At 41.8% G+C, this 25,227-nt stretch overlaps 1 protein-coding gene and 1 non-coding gene across 3 annotated transcripts in view; one reads left to right on the top strand and one right to left on the bottom strand.

Annotated features, from left to right (window-relative positions):
- Positions 1–17,409, bottom strand: part of FNDC3B (fibronectin type III domain containing 3B) — a 356,123-nt gene extending 338,714 nt beyond the window's left edge. The window contains exon 1 of one of the 2 annotated variants that reach the window (XM_039236525.1): positions 17,115–17,409. The gene's annotated coding sequence lies outside the window, so the exon portion shown is untranslated. Of the gene's footprint in view, positions 1–16,219; positions 16,302–17,114 lie in introns of those variants that run through there. The other variant, XM_039236526.1, reaches the window with a different exon arrangement.
- A 7,328-nt stretch (positions 17,410–24,737) lies between these two features.
- LOC120234628 lies at positions 24,738–24,841 on the top strand. Its single transcript, XR_005529145.1, has one exon. It is a non-coding gene; the product is annotated as a U6 spliceosomal RNA (small nuclear RNA).
- Positions 24,842–25,227: the final 386 nt, after the last annotated feature.

The raw sequence follows: 25,227 nt of genomic DNA, 5'->3' as shown, positions 1-25,227 counted from the left end.
AAGAGATATCAAAAAGCAAACAAACAAAAAAACAGGAAGAGTCTATAATTCCTATGGAAAAAGCTAATAGAAAGCCATGTTTCTTTTACACATGAAATACAAACATGGATTTAAAAAGTGTCCGTCACATGTTCTATGCCAGGTGATACTGCGAAACTGTGTTTTACCAAACACCCACATAAGCTACATGTACTACAATTATCATGAAAGAATCCCATGCTTTGCTTATTCTTGCATATAATTATAGTCACAAATGAATGAGGAAAAATAAACGTTATGAAAAATGTTGATATTGATGACAACCAGAAGCAAAATGTTAGGAGCAAACTGGTCACCACCGTAAGCAAACTGCTAAAAGGTTTTAGGAATGAAGACAAAGAGAAAGGACAACTTTCAGAAAAGCTCCCTTGGTTCACAGTTCTCTTCCTATAAACATGTTACAAACTCCTTTCTCACAGATCATTTCAGGAAGCAAAGAAAAAGCTGTAGTTACAGTCGATGCAACAAACATGATGATCTTCAATTATGGTGCTTCAGCTCTGGAACACAAGAAATTCTGTTCTACATGAACTACACATCCATTCAAGTAGAATGATTTATGTCCTCTGGATGCAAAGACTGACACATCTGCTTCTTCTAGCGCTGGCTACTCCTGTGATGTTAAGTAAGTCCCTTCAACTTAAGATCCTCCTTTCACCACATGTTTCTGGGCAAATCCAATCGTCTTTGGATGTCTTAGAAGAATGAATTATGTGGGACGCCTGGGTGGCTCAGTCAGTTAAGCATCCAACTCTTGATTTTGACTCAGGTTCATGATCCCAGAGTCATGGGATCAAGCCCCGCAGTGGGCTCCACGCTGAGCCTGGAGCCTGCTTGAGATTCTCTCTTTCTCCCTCTGCCCTTCAACCCCCCACCCTGCTCATATTCCTGCCCTCTCTCAAATAAATACGTAACTACAGAAATGAAAGAATGAATCATATACCAACTTAGAATCTGTAATAGAACATGCCAAAAGAGCAAATATCAAAAATAGCAATAAAGATCTTCTGCCTTATTTTTATAAGACAAAGGAAGGACATCAACTTGGTAAAAAAATAAATAAAATAAAAATCATCTTTTTAAAGATCTTCTAAACCAAAGACACAAAAGAAGTAGTGGAAACCAAGTGAGCTGTGAGATTAGGAAACATGAACTCTGAAAGGCAGTATGATTAGGATGTGCAGGGACAGGCTCACATATTTCCTCTGTAACATTAGCTAATACCAACTTTTTCTTCTTGTTATTGAAACCACAAAGTAATTGATTGCCCTAATGAATAAACAGATTTTCCTCCACATGAATGTTGCCTTTGAAAGGCAAATTCATCTTCTGAAAGAAAGCAGTGACAAAGCCTTCCTTCAAGCAAGTTTCCAACAGCCAATGGGAGATGTGAGACTGGGCAGTCTGCAAACCTGTAGTGAACAGTCTAGAAGGGAGCCAGTTCTGACAATATTCAGAAAGGTTTTCTACACACCTAACTTGCAGAAATCCATTCATGATTTCAATGTGGATAAGGGCCAAATGTCCCTGTAATTGAAATTAAGACTATCAAGGTTTTGGTTTTTTTTTTCCATGACAATTGTTCTTCTCCCAGCCCAAAAGTCAACTTCTTTGCTGCACTGTATGATTTTTTTTCCCTCTCCCCGCATGTTAGAAAATTTAATTTTCTTCATTTCCAGCCAGGGGCCGCTCAAACAAATCTAATGGGTGTAGACAGCATTTCCTGCTTACTGTAAGAAAATAATAGGATTGCCATTATTAACATGGCCTGAGGCATGCACTGAGGTGGGGCACTGAAGAAACTGACCTTTAATTTTCATCAGTTAGCCTACACTGACTGCCTGGGTTTTGTTTTTGTTTTTCTAATAAAGGTGAAGGTTATTTTTTTTTTCTCCAACATTAAGGTCTAACACTGGCTCATTCACTCTCATGGAGCAAGTGGGGCTCCAATCCCTATTATCCTTTCCATTCAACTGTGTTTATGTCTAGAAAAATCCTGCCAGTACACAACCAGCTGAAACTCAGGGTTGTTTTTCTTCTCTCACTTTGTTGGACCTAGGCTTCCAAGTCTGAAGAAGCTGGGGAGGTTTAGGTACTGCCAAAACAGAGAAAACTATTCTAGTCCCTGACACCGCCACCAAACGCTCTGTGTCATTCTAAAGAAATGAGCACCCTGACAATGAGTGACAAGGGTAGCTAAGATTTCCAGAAATACTTCAAGGACTCAACCCACAGTGCAAAGCCTCAATGCTTCCCCAGCAGCGGCGGCTTTATGCCATTACAGAGATGACGGACACCGTCTGAGGCGGGGACCCGGAGATGAAAGGCAGGTCTGGGGAGCCCCATGGTTTCACCCACTGATGTCAGGCCTGATCTTCTCTCTTAAAAATGGCTGGAACAACATCCCAAGAAAAGGGAGAGGGAATGAGAGGGAGGGCCTCTCCTTTATTACAACTCTCCTTTGATCCTAGACTTTAGGAGAGGAAGCAGAGCTGTCATAGATCTACTTAAAAAGGGACAACCTCTCCTTACGGGGGGCAGGGAGGAAGAAAAATACTGGCAGAAGGAGCACATGTAATAATTAACTACCGCCTGGCGTTCAGACTTGCTTCTTTTTCCCCCAAAGGGCTTCTTACATATATTATTTCATTTTATGTCCCCATCACCTTGCTAAGGCGAGCAACTTAATGTACGGCTTTGGAGGGGAGATGCAGAGTTGTCCCGTAAACGAGGATACTCAAGGAGTCAGTGGCAAGACCAAGGGAAAACCGATGACTCATATTCATATCCACTTAAAATAACTGGGACCACTTTTAAAATAACTATCATCCTCTTAAGTAGTATGTCCAACCGTTAAATGTCTGTACTCAGTGAATAAAATAATAAAACAGCAGCCATCACTTGCTAAGGCCTTGCTCAAAGCTCTGTGCCAAGCCAGAGGGTCCTAACAATTCCTGTTCAAAAAGCCACGGAGACCAAGCAACTTAACCAAAGTCAGACTTAGAAATCTGCAGTGGGGTCTCAAACTCTGGTCTCATTCTCCAGAGCACATGGGTTCAGTCATTCCATGACAAATGATGAATAAGGATTTACCTTTTACCAAAAACACGAATTCCAAATGAAATGAGTAGTTTCCCATGTCCCTCCAATGCGGAAACTGTATGGAGAATCTGCTTTTATAGACAGCGGCTAAACAGTTCCCAAGTAGAAGGAGTTCTCTTAAACTGTAAGAGAGGTTTCCTTTTAATCTAACTTACCTTGCAATTACACTGTCTAGACAATCATTCTACACTTTTTCATGAAAAATATTATGGAAGTTATTTCTTGAAACCTATTGAAGAGACACAAATACAGCAATCTGTTTAAAAAAAAAAATTTTTTTTTTTTTTTTTAAACGCAGGTTCTCCATTCACCTGCCAAGCAGAACCTCAGACAGTAAAACTGTCCTTCTACTGAACTCACGGATGACTCAGTGGAAACTAGAATGTGGAAAACTTGCCATCCCACATGAAATAAAATAGGAACAAACTCGCTCACCTTTGTGGGGCTACATCCTTCCCAAATTCTGGTCTCCTCTCTTCAGGCCTACAATCCCTGCTTCTCACAAAAAGCAAAGAAAAACTTTCAAGACTTGCAAGTTCATGGCAAATGCCTGGGACCCAGAATTACCCCAAACGGAATGAAGCTAAGGGGAGCTAGTAGATAAATGTATTTGAATCCTTCATTCTCTCTCTTTTTAGCCAACTATTACGCCCTGATAGTTTGAACAAGCTTCTGAGAATGTCAAACTAATTTGAGAGGATCAGAAAGTGAAACAGAAATAGGAAGCGACATTGTTTCCATGTGTAAATTTAATAGAACAAACAGCAGGCAAAGTCTAAAAAAGCCAGGTTTTAAAATTCTGCAGATAGTTACAGGTTATCGTCAAGATGCAGGGAAAGCCACAGCCCAGTAATCACATCGCAGGATTAAAAAATGTCAAAATCAAATGGACCTGGAAATAACCTGGGTTTCTTCACTAATGCAGAGATTTTAAGTTAAATGAAGATATCTGTTGCTAGTTAAGGCCTGAAGTAAAATACAAGCCTTACAAGTTGCTACCCATTTCTTCTCCCTCCTCCCATACTTCTCCTTGAAAAAAAATATCAAAAATAAGATCAAAAAGAATGTTCTAACAATTAAACTTACTTCCTTTCTAAGAGGCTCAAAACTACAGACTGTATAATTTCTCCCTACAGGAGTCTACGTACATGGGCGAGTTGTAGCAACCCTTAACCCAACATTAAGTCAATGTCCACCTTTCAGGGGACGGCGGCAAAAGGGTGCGAGGATTAGACAGAAGAGGACCCAAGAAATTTAGAACAGGAATAATCAAATAAAATGTCCAAATCCTAAAATAAGCATACTTCTGTTTTAACAGCTGATGGAAATTGTTCTCTTCACATCTTAAGGTACAAAACAGGTTTTTAAAAAGTAAGTACGCTTATTAGCTGCAGCCAAGGTAATGTGTGACTGAACACCTATCATCAGCAAGTCCTGAGGGCTGGGCTAACACCAGGAATCCCAGCCCCCAGCTCTCCTAAGGGGAGGAGGCTCAGGGCACTACTTCTCCAGAAGGCTTCCCATTCACAGCCTCCCTCCAGGGCCGATGAGAAACAAGAAAAGTTGGTCGGAACAGCCCTCCCCGTTGAGCGGCAACACACTCCCCAGAGAAGCACACAGCTCCTTTGGGGCCCAGAGGGGCATTTCCGGGAAGCAGCAAGAAGCGACTGGACCAGACAGCCCGAGGGCTCCATCATTAGCCTCTTAGCCCGCACGGCCCCACACAAGGAATGAAAGCAAGTCGAGCCCCACTTCAGAGCCTTGTCCTGAACTCACCTCAGTGAGCTCACTTTCTAAAGATGGAGTAGAGAACTAAAGGATTTCTAACAAAGGAAGCATTTAGGGATGCCAGCTCCCAGGTTTAGCCTGGGCCGTCTGGGAAAGCACAGGGCTCCTCTGAATCCTGAGGTCACCTTTCATTAACCACAGGGGCTGCTGCTTTGAGCTCAGAGACGAGGCTCAAGGCTCGCTCTAGTCAGCTCTGGTCCCATCCCTGTGGTGGCCTCCAGAGCAACCCAAACACCACAAACTGTTAGCCTTCAAAGGAGAGAAAGGGTTAGTATTGGGAGAAGCACGCTCTGCTTTTCCAGGTGCAAGTTAGAAATACGGGATCTTGCCCTGTATAAATTAACTCACATGAAAGGCTTCAAGGAAAGGGATGTAAGATGAGCAAAACTGAACTACCGCTCAGTGAAAAACCTCTCAGAGTTTCTCAGAGGTCTGAGTAAGGTAAAAACTTCACTACCATTTCTTAGCCAACTGCTCCAGATTTTTTCCATTCATCATATTACGTTTCTTATATATTACTTTCTACGAGGTATGCTTTTCTCTCTGGTTTCTCTCATCCTCGGGTTAAGTTGCTATTACAGAAAACAATTTAGGAAAATCTCTCTCTTGGGGAATGTCCGGAATATTATAATGGTTTCAAAAATAAATTTTAGGTTTCTGGGCAATAGACAAGTTCAGCATACGGAAGGCCTTCAATTAATACTTAGCTTAGAACCCAACGAGGTACCTGGAAACACAAATAGACATTATTCCAAGCCAGAGACACAAATAAGAGTCATGTAAACTACCGAGAAGCAGTGTAATACAGCTGCAGAGAGTTCTGGGATCAGTCTAGGTGATAATCTTAACCTTCTCAAAAAACATCCCTTCAAATCTTCAATCCACTTAGCATTTCTAGGATACCAGCTTCTGCTGCAAACACTGGAAACACACACAGAAAAAACAAAATAATATCTACCTTCCAGGGTTAGTTTTTTGAATATGGAATATATTCAATGGAATATATGAATATGGAATATATTCATATATATATATATGGAAATGACTGGCACGTGGTAGGTGCTTGACAATTGCTGGTCACTACTATTATATTTCACATTTGTCTGTGGCCACAGAGTGTAAGTATAGTGCACAAATGACAAGTGTCCCAAACCCGTTTCTATATAAAACTGCCAAGAGCTGGTTATTGTTTTACCCTAAAGAATATGAGGACAGCGGAGCCTGCGTGGCTCAGTCAGTTAAGTGTCCGACCCTTGATTCCAGCTCATCTCACGGTTCATGGGATTGAGCCCCGTGTCAGGCTCTGACAGCACAGAGCCTGCTTGGGATTCTCCCTCTCCCTCTCTCTCTCTCTGCCTCTTTCTCTAAATAAATAAATGAATGAATGAATGAATGAATGAATAAATATTTTTAAAAATAAAGACTCCCAGATCCCACCCCAGACATAATGAGTAAGAGCCCCTTTACCCCCTCCACCTCACTCATGCTATTAATACTTTGAGACTGTTCTCCAGTATAAAGAGCTGAGGCCACCCTCCTCAAGTTTCCATGTCATGCCCTTTGACCCTTTCTCCATGGCTTAGATTTACACCGAACACTCTGGCCACTTGTCTAGCAGAATCAACTACCTCAGCTGGGCCCCCAATATCTCAGCAAGGCACATTTTGTTTTGGGTTGTTGTTTTTTTCTATCCATTCATGTCACTCTTCTAGAATTTCCCTATACAAGGATCATTTTAAACTACCACAAATCCCTGAAAAGTTAGTTACCTTTTTCATAAAATCACTTTTAAGTTTTTATTTTGAGAGAGACAGCACAAGCAGAGGAGGGTCAGAGAGAGACAGAGAATCCCAAGCAGGCTCTGTGCTGCCAGTGCAGGGCTTGAACTCATGAACGGTAAGATCATGACCGGAGCCAAACTTAAGTTAGTCACCCAACGCACCAGGCGCCCAGTAAAACAACTTGATTAATTTATAATTCCCAAACTGAGTCCAATCGATATGCAAAATATATATAATCAAGGGCATGTTTAGGGAATAGAAACAGAAGCTATTAAAATTTTCAAAATCAATTGGCAATTATAGATATGAAAAAGCCCATGTATTCTATGGGAAACCCTCATTTATTTTTATGTTTTTTTCCTTTTTTTTTCAGCATAAACTCTACATCCAACATGGGGCTCAAATTCATGGCCCCAAGATTAAGAGTTACATGCTCTATGGACTGAGACACTAGGTGCCCTTTTCATTTCTTTAAAACAGTAATAAATTAAAAACCAGGTTTCCACTGAAGGTGAGTCATGCCTTTGTTTTGTTTAAATATGAGATCTCTGCTATGAGTAAAAAAGGCAGGAACACTGTCGGAAACAAAAAAAAAAAAAAAAAAAAATCTCCACAACATGGCCCATGCTTCAAGGTCAACTTCAGTAGAAGAAATACTGACTAAGCACCAAGTTTACACAGCACATTCAACCCGGGAGTTCACCCATTCAACCATCCAAGGAACACTTACTGTGCACTCACCATGAACGACCCTACGTTAAATCAGTAATTATGCCCACGCTCAACTAAGGATGACAAGGAGACAACGTGAGAGCACTGAAAAGGACAAGTACTCTCGAAAGTACAGATAAAGTGCTAGAAGAATTTAAAGAAAATTACAAACTACCTAAAATGATGGCTCTGGAATGGAATGAGGATATGCAAAATGGACCGGGACATTCTTTTCTTTTGAATAGGCCAAAAATCAATGAAGAGCACTCTGCAAACATGTCGGAATTCTTCCTGTCTCCACTATATATAAAGACACCATGACTCTCACTCAGTAACTTCTGGCACCATCTGGTAATGATAGTACCTCCAGAGTAAGTAACTAGGTCGCCGCAAAAATGGCCTGCTATGGTATGAATGCTACTTACAAACACAGCAAAGAAAATACAGTGTACCCGTACAGAGATCAGAGCACACACACACCACCACACCTTTGCCACTTTACACTGTTCTCCAGGAGTTCAGGAATTAACAAACTACTATGAACAATAAATACTTCTAATTACATATGTATATAAAGTAATTTTCCCTATAACTTATTTGTATATGAACTTAAGCCTTTCCATTTGAATGTTGCTATTTTCAGTATTCCTAACATGCACTTCACATCTGAGGTTTAGCTTTATACTTTATCACTTAATGAAAATCCCACCATCTTTTTAATAAGTGACCTACCCAAACCCAACACCAGTATCTCAGAAGCAAAACAAATAACAAACCACCAACACTCAGGGCACAGTAACAATTACAAAATTATTAGCTGCTAGAGACAAGTTCAGATGAATAAAACAGAACACTACATGCTTTCTCTCACTCTACCGCTTCCAACAGGGTTTAGTCCAAGGGACTGAAGAATGTTAGCACCTAAACACTTTCAACATGAATACTGAGATGACTTAGGCCATTACTGAGTGGAAACTTCTTCCTAAAGTACTGAAGATGACCAATTGGAATAAAAAATATTACAGGTCTAATTGTACATCCCTGGTTTTTAGATGACTCACAGCGGAATTCGGGATAGACTACCTTTATGTGCCTACACGGTCTGTGGATGTTCATAAACTACCTGGTTCATCTAAATATTAAAATTTCTTTTTGTTTTCCCCTCCAGAGATCTACTACTTAAATAGTTTCTTAAATTCAAGTCAATCAAAGGAGGACACTCTGAACTCTAAAAATGGCCTAGGGGAATCTCCCTTTAGAATGCAATAGAAGGCAGCATACCAGCATGGAGGCAGACCAAGAATGAGCAAATAGAGACAAACTGAGATGGTGTGGAATAAATCTCCTTCAATTTTTTTTTTTTATTGTAGCAAAATATACATAACAAAACATTTATCATTTTGACCACTTTTAAGCATACAATTCAGCAATGTTGAGTACATGCACAGCGTTGTGCAGCCATGACCATGATTCATTCCTAAAACTTTTTCATTATCTCAAACAGAAACTCTATACCCATTAAACAATGACTCCTATTCCCCTTCCCAATAGTCCTAGTAATCTCTGTTCTACTTTGTGACTATGAATTTACCTATTCTAGGTACACGGAAATACACAGTATTTGTCCTTTTGTGTCCGGCTTATTCACTTAGCATAATGTTTTCAAGGTTCATCCATGTTGTACAATGCAAAGGAATTCCAATCTTTTTTATGGTTGAATAATATTCCATTGTATATATCGACCACACTTTGTTTATCCATTCATCTGTGAATGGATGCTGGGTTGTTTCCACCTTTCAGTTCTTGTAAATACTGCTGCCATAAACACTGGTGTATAAGTATCTGTTTGAGTCACTGCCTTCAATTATTTGGGGTACATACCTAAGAATGGAACTGCTAGGTAATTCTGTACTTAATTTTTTTAAGACCCCACAAAACTCTACCTTTTACATTCTCAAGAGCAATACACTCAACTTGGATTCCGATTCAATATATATTTAAGTATTTTCTGATTCACTAATTCAGAATATTTACTTCTATAACTCTAAATTGGAATTATTTTTCCTGAGACAAGAAAAACCACAAAAGAAATATCTGAAGGCTTAGTATTTTTCCTCCCAAACAATTTAAACAATGGAAGATATAGAATGTATCTTTAAAAAATGTTTAATATAAAAGGAAGCATAATATCCTAAAAATATCTCGAGCATCCCGCACATACAATTTGCACTGTAAAAAATGGGTCAATCTGACCCCTAAAAAGTCACATACTAAAAAACTTCATTGTCTGAGTAATTGGATGTAAATATACCGAGATATTTTTAAAGAAATTTACTCTTCTTTCCGGTCAGTTCATTCAGCACCTGCAATTAAGCTGCCCAGAAAGGTCTTGCTTTAGTAAAAGCAGAAAAGGGTGTGTAATGAGTTTATTTAAATACTACTTGCATGACTTCGCACAAGTTTAGCCCAACAGCAGAGGCAGGAGAGATGGGCAACTAAAAGCAATAATGATGTTCTTAAACCTTTTAACACCTGCTGTTACCAATCTGCCATCAAGTGCTTACAGGTGATAAAAGAAATTAACAAGTAGCAAAGCAAATGTCAACAGAAAAACTCCAAAACAAATGTAGAGGCAAGGCTGGAGTCTACTGGTGGGGTTAGGGTGAGACAGATTTTTGCCTGTTGTGATTTACGCTGCATCCAGAAATCTAGTTCTAACTTCTGCTGGGAAATTGTTCCTAGAAGGAGATAGCATCGAGTCATTCAATGATATTAAAGAGCTCCTGCATCTCTGTGAAAGTTCAACAGTAGAACTAGCTTCAACACTTAATGCAGTTTTGCACTGCTTTTAAGTCAAGTGATTTTCCCAAGTACTTAAAAGTAGCTTGTTCTCCTAATTTGGTAAATATTCCCTCTTATGATCTATTTAAACTTCTGTTATAGCAAAACCTGTTCATATCGAATAGGAAACCAAACTTTATCCTAGACCCTCCTGGATAATTGCAAATTCCTAATTAGTTACATCAAGAACAATGGAGTCATTTTTAATAGAGATCCCTTTCACATGTTGTGGAGAATCTGAGTCCCTTAAGAGTACATTAAATCAAGCTATTTGCTGGGATTTTAGAATCTTCAATTACTTCTCAAACATACAACATTTGCTCATATGTAAAGACAATTTTCTAGACAATTATTTCAACAGAAAGCTGTTCATAACTGAAGACCAGGAGTTGGTATTAAACCAACTTAGTTTTAAGTCAATTTTTCTGATTGGTTGCCTTTATAAAAATCTTCACCTTCCAGAGTCAAAATGGGGATGTATCAGAAGCCTTAAGTTCGGATATAAATTTAGTTTTAAACACAGCCTGTAAGCACTCCAATTTTAACACTTCTCAAATTTCAGAAAGGATTAAAGAACCGAAGTTGCCACCAGCCTGCCCTAGGAGTTTGGTGGCAGATACGGTTCTCTACACAACATTCCAAAAACATGAGCAAAATACTCCTATAAGTTAATAAAAAATGCCTTGCATTTGCCCAAAACAAAGTCAGAATAGAGTAGAATATTATAGGAACAAAGAATCTAGTCTAGAACTCAATAAATGCCTTCTGAGTCAATAAACAAGTGAATAAAATAAAATTTTACACTCAAACATAAGCATATAATAGAAGGAATATTTAAAGCCCTAATGCTTACTAGAATCTCAATGCTAACTTCAGCTCAATACCATCTCACTAAAATCTTCTCCCAAGAAGAACATGACAAGCAGTTGTCGGGATATCAAAGAAACAGAACACTGGGAGCCAATCCCTGAACCGACAGTGAGTATTGCCAAGGGCATCTCACCAGCCAAGGGCATTGAAAATTACAGGCCAGGAGCAACAGAATGCTAAACTTGCAGAGCTCGACTAGGGACAAAAAAGAGAAAGATTCAAGGACTGAACCACTATCAGAATGAGAAATACCCCACCTGTAGATGGCTAAACAGCGAGTCTGTCTTATCGAATTTTTCATTTGGTGGCTTAAAAACTTACTATTTCCACCCCGAATCCTTCATATGTCTAGTCAACAAGGACGGATCCTTGCCCATCAACCTGCACCAGAAACTCCCCTCTGGATAAGCTTGTGGCTAGGGGCTAGCCTCTTAGCTCTACCTTGCAAAGTACCCAAGGACCATCAAGTCACCCTCCCAAGTGAGCCTATTCTTCACCTCTCCAGAGACCTGCCTCTGTCTAACTACAATGATTCAAGTATTTTCTGCCTCGCTGAAACGCATAACATCATACCATACCGTAGATTCTAAGGCAAAAAGGCATGTATGTGGATACATGCTTATGAGTTATCTTCCTATATTCAAAGGCATTCAGAGTAAACTACAGAATAATGCCTCTCCTCAAGCACTTCAATGCATTTCCCACAGCTGCAAGGATGAGAATTAAGATTTGCTTGAAAATGTCCTACCACAAGAAACTCATTTAATGGATTAACCTTGTTCATGTGAAGAAAAGGCAATTGTAGCTCTAAAATGGAAATACAGGTAAATTGCAAAAACCCCTCTACACTGAAAATATTCTCCGCCACCACCCCCTCCATTCTCAGCTGTAATTACTGAAAGCTCAAATAATAGGCTTCCTAAGATACTATACAATGACTAAAGCCCTATGCTCTATCATTCAGTATTGGAAGTTCCTCTCAAAGATTGCACTCTTTCCCCTCCCTCTTAAGAAAAACCCTGAATCAAGCAAACTGGCATGCCACGTCAGCAGTGCTAGCCAGCTATAGGCTACATCGAAGGAAAAACTTCCCCAAAACATGGAGCTGGGATGACTTGTATACAATTTCTGAGAGGTCACAAAACAACTATCCCACCAGGGTAGGGAGAAAAAGAACACAGCATTCGAAAGCTTTGCGCTTTATTTACTCATCAGAAAGGGAAAAAGAAATCATTTTCAAACTGCCCACATGCACTGCGGAGGTCCCTAAAAATGTGCAATAGAACAGGAATAGCTCAGTTTTAAACTTTGATACATAATGAACTATGGAGTTTGCATAAGATTTTACCAAATACTTTTCAGTACTGACTCCTCAATCCCTTGGGACAACCATGGGGGGAGGGGGGGTATGGATGAGGTGTTTTCTCTTTAAAATAAAATTCGGACACCTAAACCGAGAGAGGCTCAATAGTTTATCAAAACATATAGCTAGAAAGTAAAGGAAGTCCTTGGCAGAGTAGATGTTCTGATTTCAAACTGAAGTTCAGAGGTAGCCCTCACTAGACTTTTAAGATTTCTAATTTTTGCCCATTATTTGCCCATCTTTTAAGATTTTAGTAAGTCTCCCATTTGTATTAGTGCCTTGACATCAACAAATGAAACGATGTATCATGCATGAGTTAAACGGTGTTTCCTACGTTGGTCATACTCACGAGAACACTGTAATCCTATTTATAACGTGGTCTTTATCCTGGTTCCTTGAAAATAACTGTGCTCCCATGGGTCAGAAATGGGTATAAAAAGACGGTTTCAGCTATCTCAACAGTGTCATTAACTAATGACTTACCTGTAACTGAATTTACAAGTTTGAAAGAGCTGGAGGCCATGCAATTCATAGAACACTAAATAATACAAATCAATTTACAGTCAATTTAGAAGTCTGGGTCTTTCAGGATCATGTAATGCTCTAGCGTCAGGATAATGAATCGCAATTAATCTGGGAAGTACAGTAACTATGACAAGTACAACAGATTCTGATGTATTTATACTGAACCTGGAACTTTTTTTTTTTTTTTAATCCTAACAAAATGAGATGACTTTATTATTTGTCCTTCCCTGCAAGGAGTACGCCCCCCACACACAATGACTGGGCATTTATATTTAGAATCCAGATAAATGCTTACTTTAACGTGAGTTGGAATTTTCATGATTTCATACAAAATCAAGAAAGTTATTGAAATTCCTTGTATCAAATGAATTCTAAAGTGCAACAGAAATAAACTGACTAACCAAAGAACCACTTGACCATTTGCCCCCAAGTCATTCCTGTGGTTTATTTTCATCTTAAATATATTCTTCTCAATTCATAGATGAATCTAGTGTTTTCTACCGGAATTTTATTCTTTGATAGTAATGCAATGATTTTAATTCTTCAGATTAATTGTGCACCTACATATCGAAAAGTGAATGATGATTTCACTATATTATTTACCTGACACGAAGTCATAGGAAAAGAATCACCCACTGAATTGGCAAACATGGCTAATAGTGGGTCATTTTTTTTTTAACTCCCCATCAGTGATTTTTCATATTGCCTCCTGTTTATACTCCTTTATCACACTAAAATAACAAGTTCTGCCTTTTCAGCAATTCCTATAAGCAATTATTTCAACCAAACAAGAAGACATCATTTAAAGTTTTTGTCCATCAGTTTTAATTATGTTATTTAAGCATTTTTTAAAATGTGCTTATTTTATCCGCTCAAGGTATAAAAGCAAAACTGAGCTAGAGCTAACTCAGCATTTAAATTCTACTAGAAGACTGAATCTAAGCATCTTCTGGGGGTAGGAAAGAACACTGAACTAGACCTAAAAAGCAGTATGATGCGGTTAAATGTGAATGTATCTGGGAATCAGAAAACTCTACACTGTGATCTCCAATATGGTAACCACCAGCCGCAAGTAGCAGTTTAAAGTAACTAAAAGTAAATACAATTTTTTAAAAAAGTAAATAAGATGTAAACTGCAGTCCCTCGGTTGCACTAGCCACATTTCAAAGGTACAAGAGCTAATGTGCCTGATGGCCAGATACTGGACAACACGGCTTTAGAGTCATTTCCATCATTAAAGAAAACCTTGCTGTTGGTAGCAATGTGATCTTATACAAGTTAGTATCATTTCTGCGAACTTCAAAACCCTTGTCTGTAAAATGTTCCTAACATCACCTACATTTAAAGATTGTTATTAGAACTTTAATGATGTAATACATTAAAAAGCAAAGTACATAGGGCTTTGTACACATTACATATCCAAGAAAGAGTAGTTATTGATACAATTCTATAGTAGACTTTCACCAATGATGGCAACCTCCCTATAGGCCTCATCTTCCTAAACTGACATGTTTGATAAGTAGCACACTATCAAATCCTACCATATTATATGAAGTGGTATATGAAGTGGCATATGAAGGAGTGCCATCTCTTATGAAATAAATTACTACCTACACTCCTAAAGCTTCCTAACCAATCCCAAGCATTCTTCCAAAAACCCCAAAAGCCTGGCTCTCCAATAAAGGACTGAATCTCCAACAGTCAGCGGGTCTGATGGGAGCTATTTATAAAGCCTGTCCTAAAAGGTTAGGGGAATATCTTTCTGGAACTGTATATACTGTAGTTAGAAACTACAACCCCTATTCCGTGATGATACCTTGCGCTTTTAACATCTCTTTTAAACGAACACAATCTTTACAGGTACATTTTTCTTTCTTAGTATTTAAACCAAACCACTTTAAAAGCACATAGGAGTCTAAACGCAACTTCTTAATGATTTTTTAAAACCAGCTATGTCTCATTCTTAGCCAGTTTCTGGTTGACCCTCTAAGCAAAGTGAGAATTACACCTTCATGGGTGAGGTCCCCTTGTAGGGCCAGAAACGCGCCCAAAGACTTTACTCTCATTAACAGCTGCTCCCTGGGAACCAGGAAATTCACTGAACGATGGGTCCACAAAGCCTGCTTCCAATGAGGGGGAACCAAGGGCCCCCAAAAAAGGCCCAAAGCCACTGGCTGCCTTGGGCTCTGAACCTCTTTCCCAGTCCTGTCCAGGCCCCCAGAGTCACGGTTCTAACCTGAGAATGGAAAAGCAACTCAGGCAGTAGAAATCAGAACAGAGCGGTGCATTTTGGCCCAAGGCTGGTAGCCTCAAAAAAAAAAAAAAAAAAAAGAATGAAAGAAAGAAAGAAAAAAAGTGTTATTCCAGAGCAGATTCCTTTTCTTCCGGGCCTGTCTGCTCCCTCTGACTCTTTGCCCACAACCACGGTGCCTCCCCTTTCCCAATGCCCCACCTCTCTCCACGCTTTAAAAAAAAAGAAAAGAAAAAATGGCTTATTCCTCTCCCTTAGTTTTCCCTTAGCAGGGCCTGGAAACTGGCGGAAATTCAAATCAAATTAGCTGCACATTAAAAAATAAACGGACAAGCAATCAAAGGTTGCCCACCCAACAAAAGATCTCGCCCGTTCCAAAATATGATTAAGCCTGGGTGTAAGAGGGGGAGGGAGACTAGAAACCGACAGGGATGGAGAGAACCGTGTGGATTTGGGGCCCCAGCGTCGGCCCATCGCGGCCAAATTCCAAATTTTGTTCCAAGGAAATGCTAGGCAGAAGAGAAAACAAAAAGTTGTAACTTTTAGGGAAGTCCGCAAACGGCACTGTCTAGATACCATGCCGCTGCTTCCCTTCGTCTGGGATGGCAGGATAGGAGTGAGATTCGAAAAGCTCCAACTCCAACCGCGCACTCCTGGAAGCCTCCCCGCCAACGGCGCCTCCAGGCGGCCCAGCCTAGTCTCCAGGGACACCGGGCCCCGTGCTCGGGCTCCCACGGGGCGCCCGGACCCGGACCTCTGGGAAAGTTCGCTGGCACGGCCCGAGGCCCCACTTTCCTCCCAGGGTGACAGGCCCTTCCCACGCTGGCCGGCCCCCGCCCCGCCGCGGGCACCAGCCGGTCCGCGCGGCCCCTCCCGGCCGCCTCCGGGCGCGGATTCCGCCGCCCGCCCCACCCCCGGCCGGGGCGCCCCTCGGGGTGACCGACTGACCGGAGCTACGCTGGCCCACACACCGGGTCGCCCGCTCCTTCCCGCCGCGCCCCGCTCCCCCGCCCGATCTTCCAGCCGCTCGGCTCGCGAGTCCGGCCGCGGCCGCCGGTTACCGCCCCCAGCCCGGGGGGAGCCCGGGGGGCAGGACCGGGAGGAGGACGTGGCGCGCACTGAGGTGGCCAGCGGCGAGGCGGGGAGTGTCCTGGAGAGGCCCGGCCGGGGGCAGGGGGCCGGCTCGGCTCCCGGGGCTGCGGGCCCGGACCCTCCCCGCGAGCATCCCAGGGTCTGAGGGCCCGGCCCGCCCCCGCCCGGCGCGGTAGAGGCGGCCCCAACTTCCAGCCCCACTTCGCACGCCCGCCCTCCTCCCTCCACCATATGGAAATCTACAGCCTCAGAAAGTGACACGTCGAAGATTCCTCGGCCTCTCCGCCCGCCCTCCCCCTCCCGGGCAGCGTTCCTGCCGCGGAGATTCCGGGAGGGGGAGCAGATTCCTCGGACAGAATCTGCTGGGAAGGATGGGGGGGGGGGGGGGGGGAGGGAGAGCCCGGGAGCCGCTGCCCAGATTTTTTTTCATCAAGAAGAATCTACCCGCTTCTTTCCCTCCTCCAAGCCCAGGCAAGCTGGGGCGACGGGAGGGGGACCAGAGCCCGGCAAGATGCGGCCCCAAAGTGGAGACCAGCCCCCTCCCCGGCCCCGTGTGCCCGGGCGAGCGCGGGGCGCCCCAGCAGTCTGGCGCCAAGTTTTCCCCGGGAAGCCCGGCGCGTCCGCGGCGCTCCGGGACAGGATCGCACTCCCGCGGACTCCGTGTCCGGCCGGGGCTTTCCGGCGCGCGGGACCCGGCGGCCGAGGTGCGCGGTCCCAGCCCCTCGGGTCTCCACGACCGTGCACGCCTTACCTTCCCTCGGGCTGAAAAGCGGGGCTCCGGGCGCGCCACACACCGGGTCGCCCACGCCTTCCCAGCCGGTAGTCCCGAGGATCCCCGCCGCCCCTTCGCTGCTCCCGCCGCCGCCGCCGCCGCCGCCGCTCTCCTCCTCCTCCGGCCGCCGCCGCCGCTCAAATAACTACCAGGAGGGTTTGATGGGGGATTCCGCCATGTCAATGATGTCGGGACCACATGGGGATTTGGGGCCCGCCCACTACCGTAAACTGCAGAGTAAAACCGCCGCCACAATCGCAGATCTGCAGGGCTGTGGGGGCCTCCTCTGCGTCCCAGGCCTGCGTAACTGACGAGAAACTCTTTGATTCAGCCAGACTAGAGAAGTCTGAGGCTTTGGGGAACTAGCAGCTCCTAAAACTCGAGGGCTGGCGTTCTGCAAAAGATCGCCAAACAGCAATATAAATGCAGCGTTTGCTGAGTAATAACCAGAGTGAAGACTCTAATGACATTTTTTCATTGACACATCTATTAACTTTTTTTAAATCCCCACAACCTTGTGAGCTATTTTGTCACTCCCTTGTCTATGTCCCACAACACTTGTTCGTGCAACTAACACAGCGTGAACAGATTTTATTATACCAAGGTTAAAATGTCTGTTTCCCCCTTTCAGTACTCATATGCATTCACAAGGGCAGAAACTGATCCGTATTCATATCTGTATTTCTGTCCTGTCAAACACAGCAGACTGCATAATGGGACTCCTTAGATAACTGTTGAGTTTGTATTAATTAATACAATTAATTATACCTATTGTAGAGGCTCAAAGTGATTAACAGACTGCATCCCATCCCACCCCTCAAATTATCCAGGAAGCAAGAGGGCAGCTCTCCCACAGACATCTCCTCTCTCCTCAGCTTCCCAGGTATTCTAAATAATGACATTCAGCGTCAACTACTGGCCACAAAACAATACACGGCAGTGACCAAAGGCAACGCATTACTTTCACTGACCTAAAAAAGTAACAATCATTTATCAGATATAGTTATTGTACATAATACTGTATTAAAGCCAGAAAACATGAAAGAATACTGTGATGAAAAATGTTTTCAAAAGCTGCTATAGCACTCAGATCTTAGCTCAGACATGTAGAGAGATGGAATATTATCAAAATTGCCTGTTGAAGAAGGAGGAGGGGGGGAGCAGAAGAATAAATAAAGAAAGATGCATCCAGATTTCATGTTAATGAGTTTTCTTGAACCTGGCAAAGAGCTGAAATTTCAGGGCAAGCAACTAACCCCAGTCTTCTCAATTTCCCTTGCCTGCTTTTACCTGCCTTGCCAAACCTTTCCTTCCATACTGAATTTAACCTTCTGCCCTCTGAAGTTTGCCAATTTATCCACATACTTTACAATTAATTTATTCAACAAACCTGTATCAAGGCACAATGCTAGGCAGATGCTGGGGATACAAAAATGAACAAGACCCGGGGCACCTGGGTAGCTCAGTCAGTTAAGCATCCGACTCTTGGCTCAGGTCACGATCTCAGGGTTTGTGAGTTCAAGCCCCACAACGGGCTCTGTGGGGACAGCGCGGAGCCTGCCTGAAAATATCTCTCTCCCGCTTTCTCTGTCCCTCCTCTACTCTCTGTCTCTCTGTGTCTCTCTCAAAAATAAATAAATAAACCTAAAAGAATTTTTTTAATGACCCAACCAAGTGGAGGACATAAACAGTAGCCTCAGAGCAATGTGAGAAGAACTGAAAAGGATTATGAAGTTTATGGAGACAAGAGCTCTAAGACCATGGGAGGGGACAGTGAGTTTAGCTGGAGCTCAAAGACAGGCGAGTACATGATCTTAGGACAGTGAAGAGGAAGACATATGCTCCAGACAAGTGAAAAGCACACACACAGGGACAGAGGTGTGCTTCCAAGTGGTAAGAGTTCAGCCGCACTGCAAGGCGTGGCTCTGAGGGAAGCTGGTAAAGGCAAGAGCAGAGCTGGGGAGTCACTGCTTCATTTTTCCTTTTTTTCCTTCCCATGCAGGACCATCACCTAGGTTTAGAAATATGTTTTAGAAAGATGGCTTCAAGAGCCCGTTTGGAGACATTTGGCTGAAAGAAGCCAATAAGGAAGGAGGACCCCGTTTGCCTGCATTTACTATTATCCCACACATCTCCAAAATCAAATTGTAAATTCCAAAAAGAAAGGAGCTATTTCTCAGTATTCTGGTTTTGGGTTTTGGTGTTTTGGTCCTAAGGTCAGCAAGTGCCTGAATCTTATTTCTCTTTGCACTCTCCTGTTTCTCACCAGATTTGTTATTTCTGCCTATTTCTTCCACTAGACTGACTTCATTCTAATTAAGAAGGATCAATGTATGAAAAATGCCTTACAATTGTCACTGTATGTTCGTATATATGATCTCAGTGCTTCATTCATCTTCTTATCCCAACACCTCATACCAGTTTCAGCACAGAAAGAAACCACAAGAAATGTTTGCAAAATGAGAGGAAGTATAGGGTAGTGCAAAAGAGCATGGAAATTATAATCAGACAAAAGCCAGTAATCTGGGCAAGTTATTATAGTTCTCTGAGTCCTCCGTTAAACATTTAAATAAATATATATTTGTTAAAATGGTGATATTGCTTTCCATTAAGGTTGTCAGAATTAAAAGCCTCGAGCAGCCAATACTCAATAAATGAATATTAGTTTCTCCTTGAATGAATGAATGACTGAAGCTGCCTTTCGTGGAGGAAATTAATTAATAGAACAGAAATTGGAAACTTCAAAGAAAAAGATGGGACCTTTGTAAGGGCCCTCAGTGGGGCCTAGGTGGCTCAGTCAGTTGAGCATCTGACTCTTGATTTTGGCTCAGGTTGCACTGGCAGTACAGAGCCTGCTTGGGATTCTCTCTCCTTCTCTCTCTCAAAATAAATAAATGAACATTAAAAAAAAAAAAAAAGAATGTTGAAAGGGCTCTCAACTGTACGTTGAAGGGTTTAAATTTAATACAATGAGGTCATAGAGGCATGGAGTGATTGAAGTGGGTTTCAGAGCTGACTATTCTGGCACCAGGATGAAGAAGACTCTTGTCACAAAGGCATGCCCTGAACCCATCCTGGGTGGGAGATGATTCAGACTTAGGCCAGAGTGATGGTCTGTGAATTGGAAGGAGGGCCCGACTACCAGGCAGGGAGTCTTCCCGTGTGGTGTTGACAACCCGAGTCACCTGCATCTCTAAGTCTCAAATTATGGAGCCATAACCCTAACTTTGCTCCAAAAGCAGTTTAGAATGTGCTCAATTACAAAAATTAACATACAGATGAAGATGCCTAGAAGATAAAGCCTGTAAGAAAATAAACAGACTTCTGAGCCTTTATTTTTTATGTAGGCTTCACACCCAGCACAGAGCCCGATGTGAAGCCTGAACTCAAGCCCTGAGATCAAGTGTCTGACACTTAACCGAATGAGCTACCCAGACACCCCAAGCCTTTATATTGTCCCTGTAATAGAGGGCTGTGTCGTGCTAAAAAAAAAAAAAAAAAAAAAAAAATCAAAGTGATACTTCCTGATTTCAAATATCTTTAAAGAAATACAACCTTCAGGGGCGCCTGGGTGGCTTAGTCGGTTAAGCGTCCGACTTTCGCTTAGGTCATGATCTCGCGGTTCGTGGGTTCGAGCCCCGCGTCGGGCTCTGTGCTGACTGCCAGCTCAGAGCCTGGAGCCTGTTTCAGTCTGTGACTCCCTCTCTCTCTCTGACCCTCCCCTGCTCATGCTGTCTCTCTCTCTCTCTCTCCTAGAAATAAATAAAAAATAAAAATAAAATAAAAAATAAAACCTTCAGTTATTTTGGCAGCAAAAATGGGATTATTCAACAATAGCAGAGAATCGCAATTTGGAACAGGCAAGCTACTGCAAAACTACAGGCAAGGCTGGAGAACAAAGGAGTAAAAGGCTCTTTTATNCTCTCTCTCTCTGACCCTCCCCTGCTCATGCTGTCTCTCTCTCTCTCTCTCTCCTAGAAATAAATAAAACATTAAAAAAAAAATTTAAAAAAAAAAAAAGAAAAAGAAATACAACCTTCACATATAAGCAAGCATGAGCTTTAAAACTAGCACTGAAAAAAATCTCAAACCATGAAAACCTGAACACCTTTTCTAAGTATAAACTCTTGAAATTTAAACTTCCTTCCTAGAGATCACTACAGCCAGGAATACATGGTATCTAGAAGACCTAATTAGGTCTCTATATCCTTCCTTTGCTAGATTCTTCCCAGGCAGGCTCAGTCTTGCCCTGTAATCTTGAAACCCAATCTTGACCTTAGATAGAGGGCATTAACTCTTTGCCTTTACTTCTTGTTCTGATGTCCTGAGCCAGATCTGATACCAGTTTCAATATGAACATTGACAAAAAGCCAATTAATCCTGTTTGGAAGAGTGTTCCAAATTCACTGGAGCACTAACTAGGGTAAAGGACAGCCAGTAAGAGCAACACTTCAGCTTCAGTCAAATCCACTTTTCTAGAACAATGTAATCAGACAAAGCTGTAGCTTCACCTTCAACCTATATGTTTTTAAAGTCATTTCAAACAAGAATATCGGTTCCATGGTTATCAGAGACTATTCAAAGAGAAGCTGAATGAGTGCCACTGCTCATAAGACCACAGGATTGATAGGGAGCTAAAGGTTTTCGGGGGGCTCTTCCTCCCTAAGCAGAATCTGCTTCGATGTCCACGACAGCTAAGCACCCAGCCCAGCCTGAACGCCACCAGGAAGAGGGAAACGTTTCTTGCGGACAATGCCTTTTATCAGCAACTCCAAATCGATACCAAGTCTTCCGACACCTGCCTCCTTGCCACTTTCCCCCAATGGTCCTGTTTCTGTCCTCTGGAGGCAGACAGAATAACAGCAGTTCCCTTCCACATAACTTCCCTTCTGATGAATCCCATCCCTGTCACATGCTCCCTAAAGATTCTCTTTTCCTGGATAATCATCTCAGACATGCTGAATTCCTATCTCATCACATCGCTTCCGATCTCTCCTTCCCTTTCTCCCGCCACCACTGGGGGCCTACGTGTTCAAGACCTCTCTGAAAGAGGAGTATCCAGATTCTGTTTATATTTCTGCCATCATCGGAACACGACCATACAGTGGTTTCCTGCTTCAATTTGGGCAAAATTCTGTGTCCTTACAGGTTAATATTGTGCTGATTTCCTTAGCAGCCTCCTCATCCTATTAAATCATTTTTTTTCTTCCATGAAAGTTGTCAACTTGGCGTACATTAGGAATGCAACTGATTTCATCCTACTTGACCTTAATTAATATTGACTGGTTGACTAATTTTATTAAATTTTATTTGTAAGTTTTAGACTCACATTCCAGCCTACCTGGGACTTTCTAGACATTGAGTCTGTCACCAAAAAACCTTTACTGGCTTTGTGACATTAATAAGTATGACAAACATGCTTTCCATGTTGCCATCCAAGTCAGTAACAGAAACATGAAACAAGGCCAAGGACGACCACTAGTAATTTTTCTCCAGTTGGAGGCAAATTTGAGGCAAAGTTATTTAAAAAGCTATGAATCTGTCCATCACCCTGACTTACCTGAACCATGCCCACCAGAGAGGAGCAGGGTGGTCTGACTCTCTTCATGGTCATTGTTACCCTCTTGCCCACTCTCAGACCTGGTTTGCTCCTATGGTCACCTTCTCTTCATAAGAGGTCAAGAGCTCTGTATGATACCTGAGTCTCTTCATAACAGCTGTGCTATATGCTGTCTTCCTCAAACAAATTCAAAATTTTCCCTGGAGAGAAATACATGTAGGCAGAGGTAGAGATAGAGAGATATAGAATAGAGATAGAGATAATGTGTCTTTCACAGAGAAAGGAAGCAAAAGAAAACAAACAAAAAAATATTTTTAGTTCAGCTACATGCCTGAGATGTAAACCATTTTGATCAAGGAAAAACTCTGAAATTTGACCAGGAAGCAATGAGTTGAAAACGGAGTGAACTTTCTGTGGAGTCAACGGTGCCTATTCTGTTTGTGAAGGGTAGGATATGTTTGAAATCATTTCTAGTCTTTTATGTAGTTACCACAATACTTCTTTTCGTTCTTGAAAGCATATCCTTCGGTATATTACATGTAATCTCTGTGTCTCAGACCTTTCTAGCAAGGGGGTTACTTATTGATCACATTCACATTAATATACACTCTTTCTCTGACTCTAGCAGCTACCATTATTGTAGGATTTTTCACTCCCTTTTTTACTCTTTCCAGTTCTTTCTAGAAGTTTCCTGTGAATTTATGAGCCAGTTCTTCAGCTTGTTTCAGCAACTTGTTCACTCAGCCAGGACAGCTAATATTGTACCTGCCTCTGTGCTGAGCCCCTTGCTGTTGGTAGAACTGTGGAAAGTGGAACCCCAATTATCCCATAAGACCATAACCACACACTCACTTCCTCTCCCTTGACAAATTCAGTTAACCCTGGTCACCAGATAGAGGGTCCTTGGCTCCCAACATCTCATAGTCTATAAATTTGTTTCCATGAATTTGGCTTTTTTTTTTAGATTCCACATATAAGTGATAATACACAGTATTTGTCTTTCTCTGTCTGACCTATTTCACTTAGCATAATGCCCTAAAGTTCCATCCATGTTGTTGTAAATAGCAAGCTTTCTTTCTTTTTTTAAAAAAATTTTTAATGTTTATTTATTTTTGAGAGAGAGATGGAGAGCACACATGCAAGTGGGAGAGGAGCAGAGAGAGAGGGAGACTGAGGCTCTGAACTAAACAGCAAGCTGTGTGCTGACAGCAGAGAGACTGATGCGGGACTTGAATTCACAAACCGTGAGATCATGACCTGAGCTGAAGTCGAATGCTTAACCAACTAAGCCACCCAGGCACCCCCTTCCTTTCTTTCTTTCTTTCTTTCTTTCTTTCTTTCTTTCTTTCTTTCTTTCTTTCTTTTCTTTCTTTTTCTTTCTTTCTTTCTTTTTCTTTTTTTCTTGTTTTATGTTTATTTATTTGTTTTGAGAGAGAGAGAGGGAGGAAGAGAGTGAGAGAGCTAGAGAGAGGCAGAGAGAGAGGGAGACACAGAATCCCAAGCAGGCTCCACACTGTCAGCTCAGAGCCCAGTACAGGTCTCAATCCCACAAACTGCAATATCATGACCTGGGCCAAAATCAAGAGTCAGATGCTTAACCGACTGAGCCACCCATGCACATGAGATCTCCTCCTTTCTGATGGCTGAATAATATTCCATTATCTTGATGAAGAAATAGGCTTTTTATTTGACAATGAGAACACGGTAATTTATTGAGGTTCCTTCTTCCTTTGGTTGCTAAGAAAGTCAAGATAAGTTTTGTCCTCAACTACAGCAATTATTCTTAGCCTAGAACTTCTAGTAAGACCATTATACCTCCCATTTTATTACATGACTCATATTCACTTAATCTTTATTCTAATGAGCCTATCTTAACTCTGTTTTATTATATGCTGTTCTATCTTTATGGGAGGTAGGTATATTATTTAGAACTCTTTGGCTTCAAGTGACAGGAAACTAATTCAAACTACATTGGAGGGAAAAAAGATTAGGTTTAGAATGAAACAGCTTATTCTAAACCCAGTTTTAAATTCTTGAACCAAGCACTAGCTTTAGCAACACATATACCAAAATTGGAACGATATAGAGATTAGCAGAGCCCCTGCACAAGGATGACACACAAATCCATGAAGCATTCCATAAAATACAATAAAATAAAATTTTTTAATAAAATTCCCATACCAAAATAACACTAATACAAATGAAATTTACTGTAATTGTTTTTTTTTAAGTTCATTTATTTATTTTGAGAGACAGAAAGTGAGCATGTGTGCACATGAGCAGGGAAGGGCAGAGAGAGAGAGAGAGAGAGAGAGAGAGAGAGAATCCTAAGTAGGCTCCATGCTCTGCGCTGAGCCCAACAAGGGGATCAGTCTCACAACTGTGAAATCATGACCTGAGATGAAATCAAGGGTCATACGCTTAACTGACTGAGCCATCCAGGCACCCCTGTAATCGTTTTTTTTTTTTTTTAACTCCATAGTTTATATGTGATGGATCAACAAATATATTGTTTATTCTTATTAGAATACA

The sequence above is a fragment of the Hyaena hyaena genome, unplaced genomic scaffold (genome assembly GCF_003009895.1).
Source record: "Hyaena hyaena isolate Hyena2069 unplaced genomic scaffold, ASM300989v1 scaffold_112, whole genome shotgun sequence".
In the NCBI taxonomy this organism is placed as follows: Eukaryota; Metazoa; Chordata; class Mammalia; order Carnivora; family Hyaenidae; genus Hyaena; species Hyaena hyaena.
The sequence above is the reverse complement of the archived record's forward strand: the minus strand, read 5'-3'. Positions and strand labels throughout refer to the sequence as shown.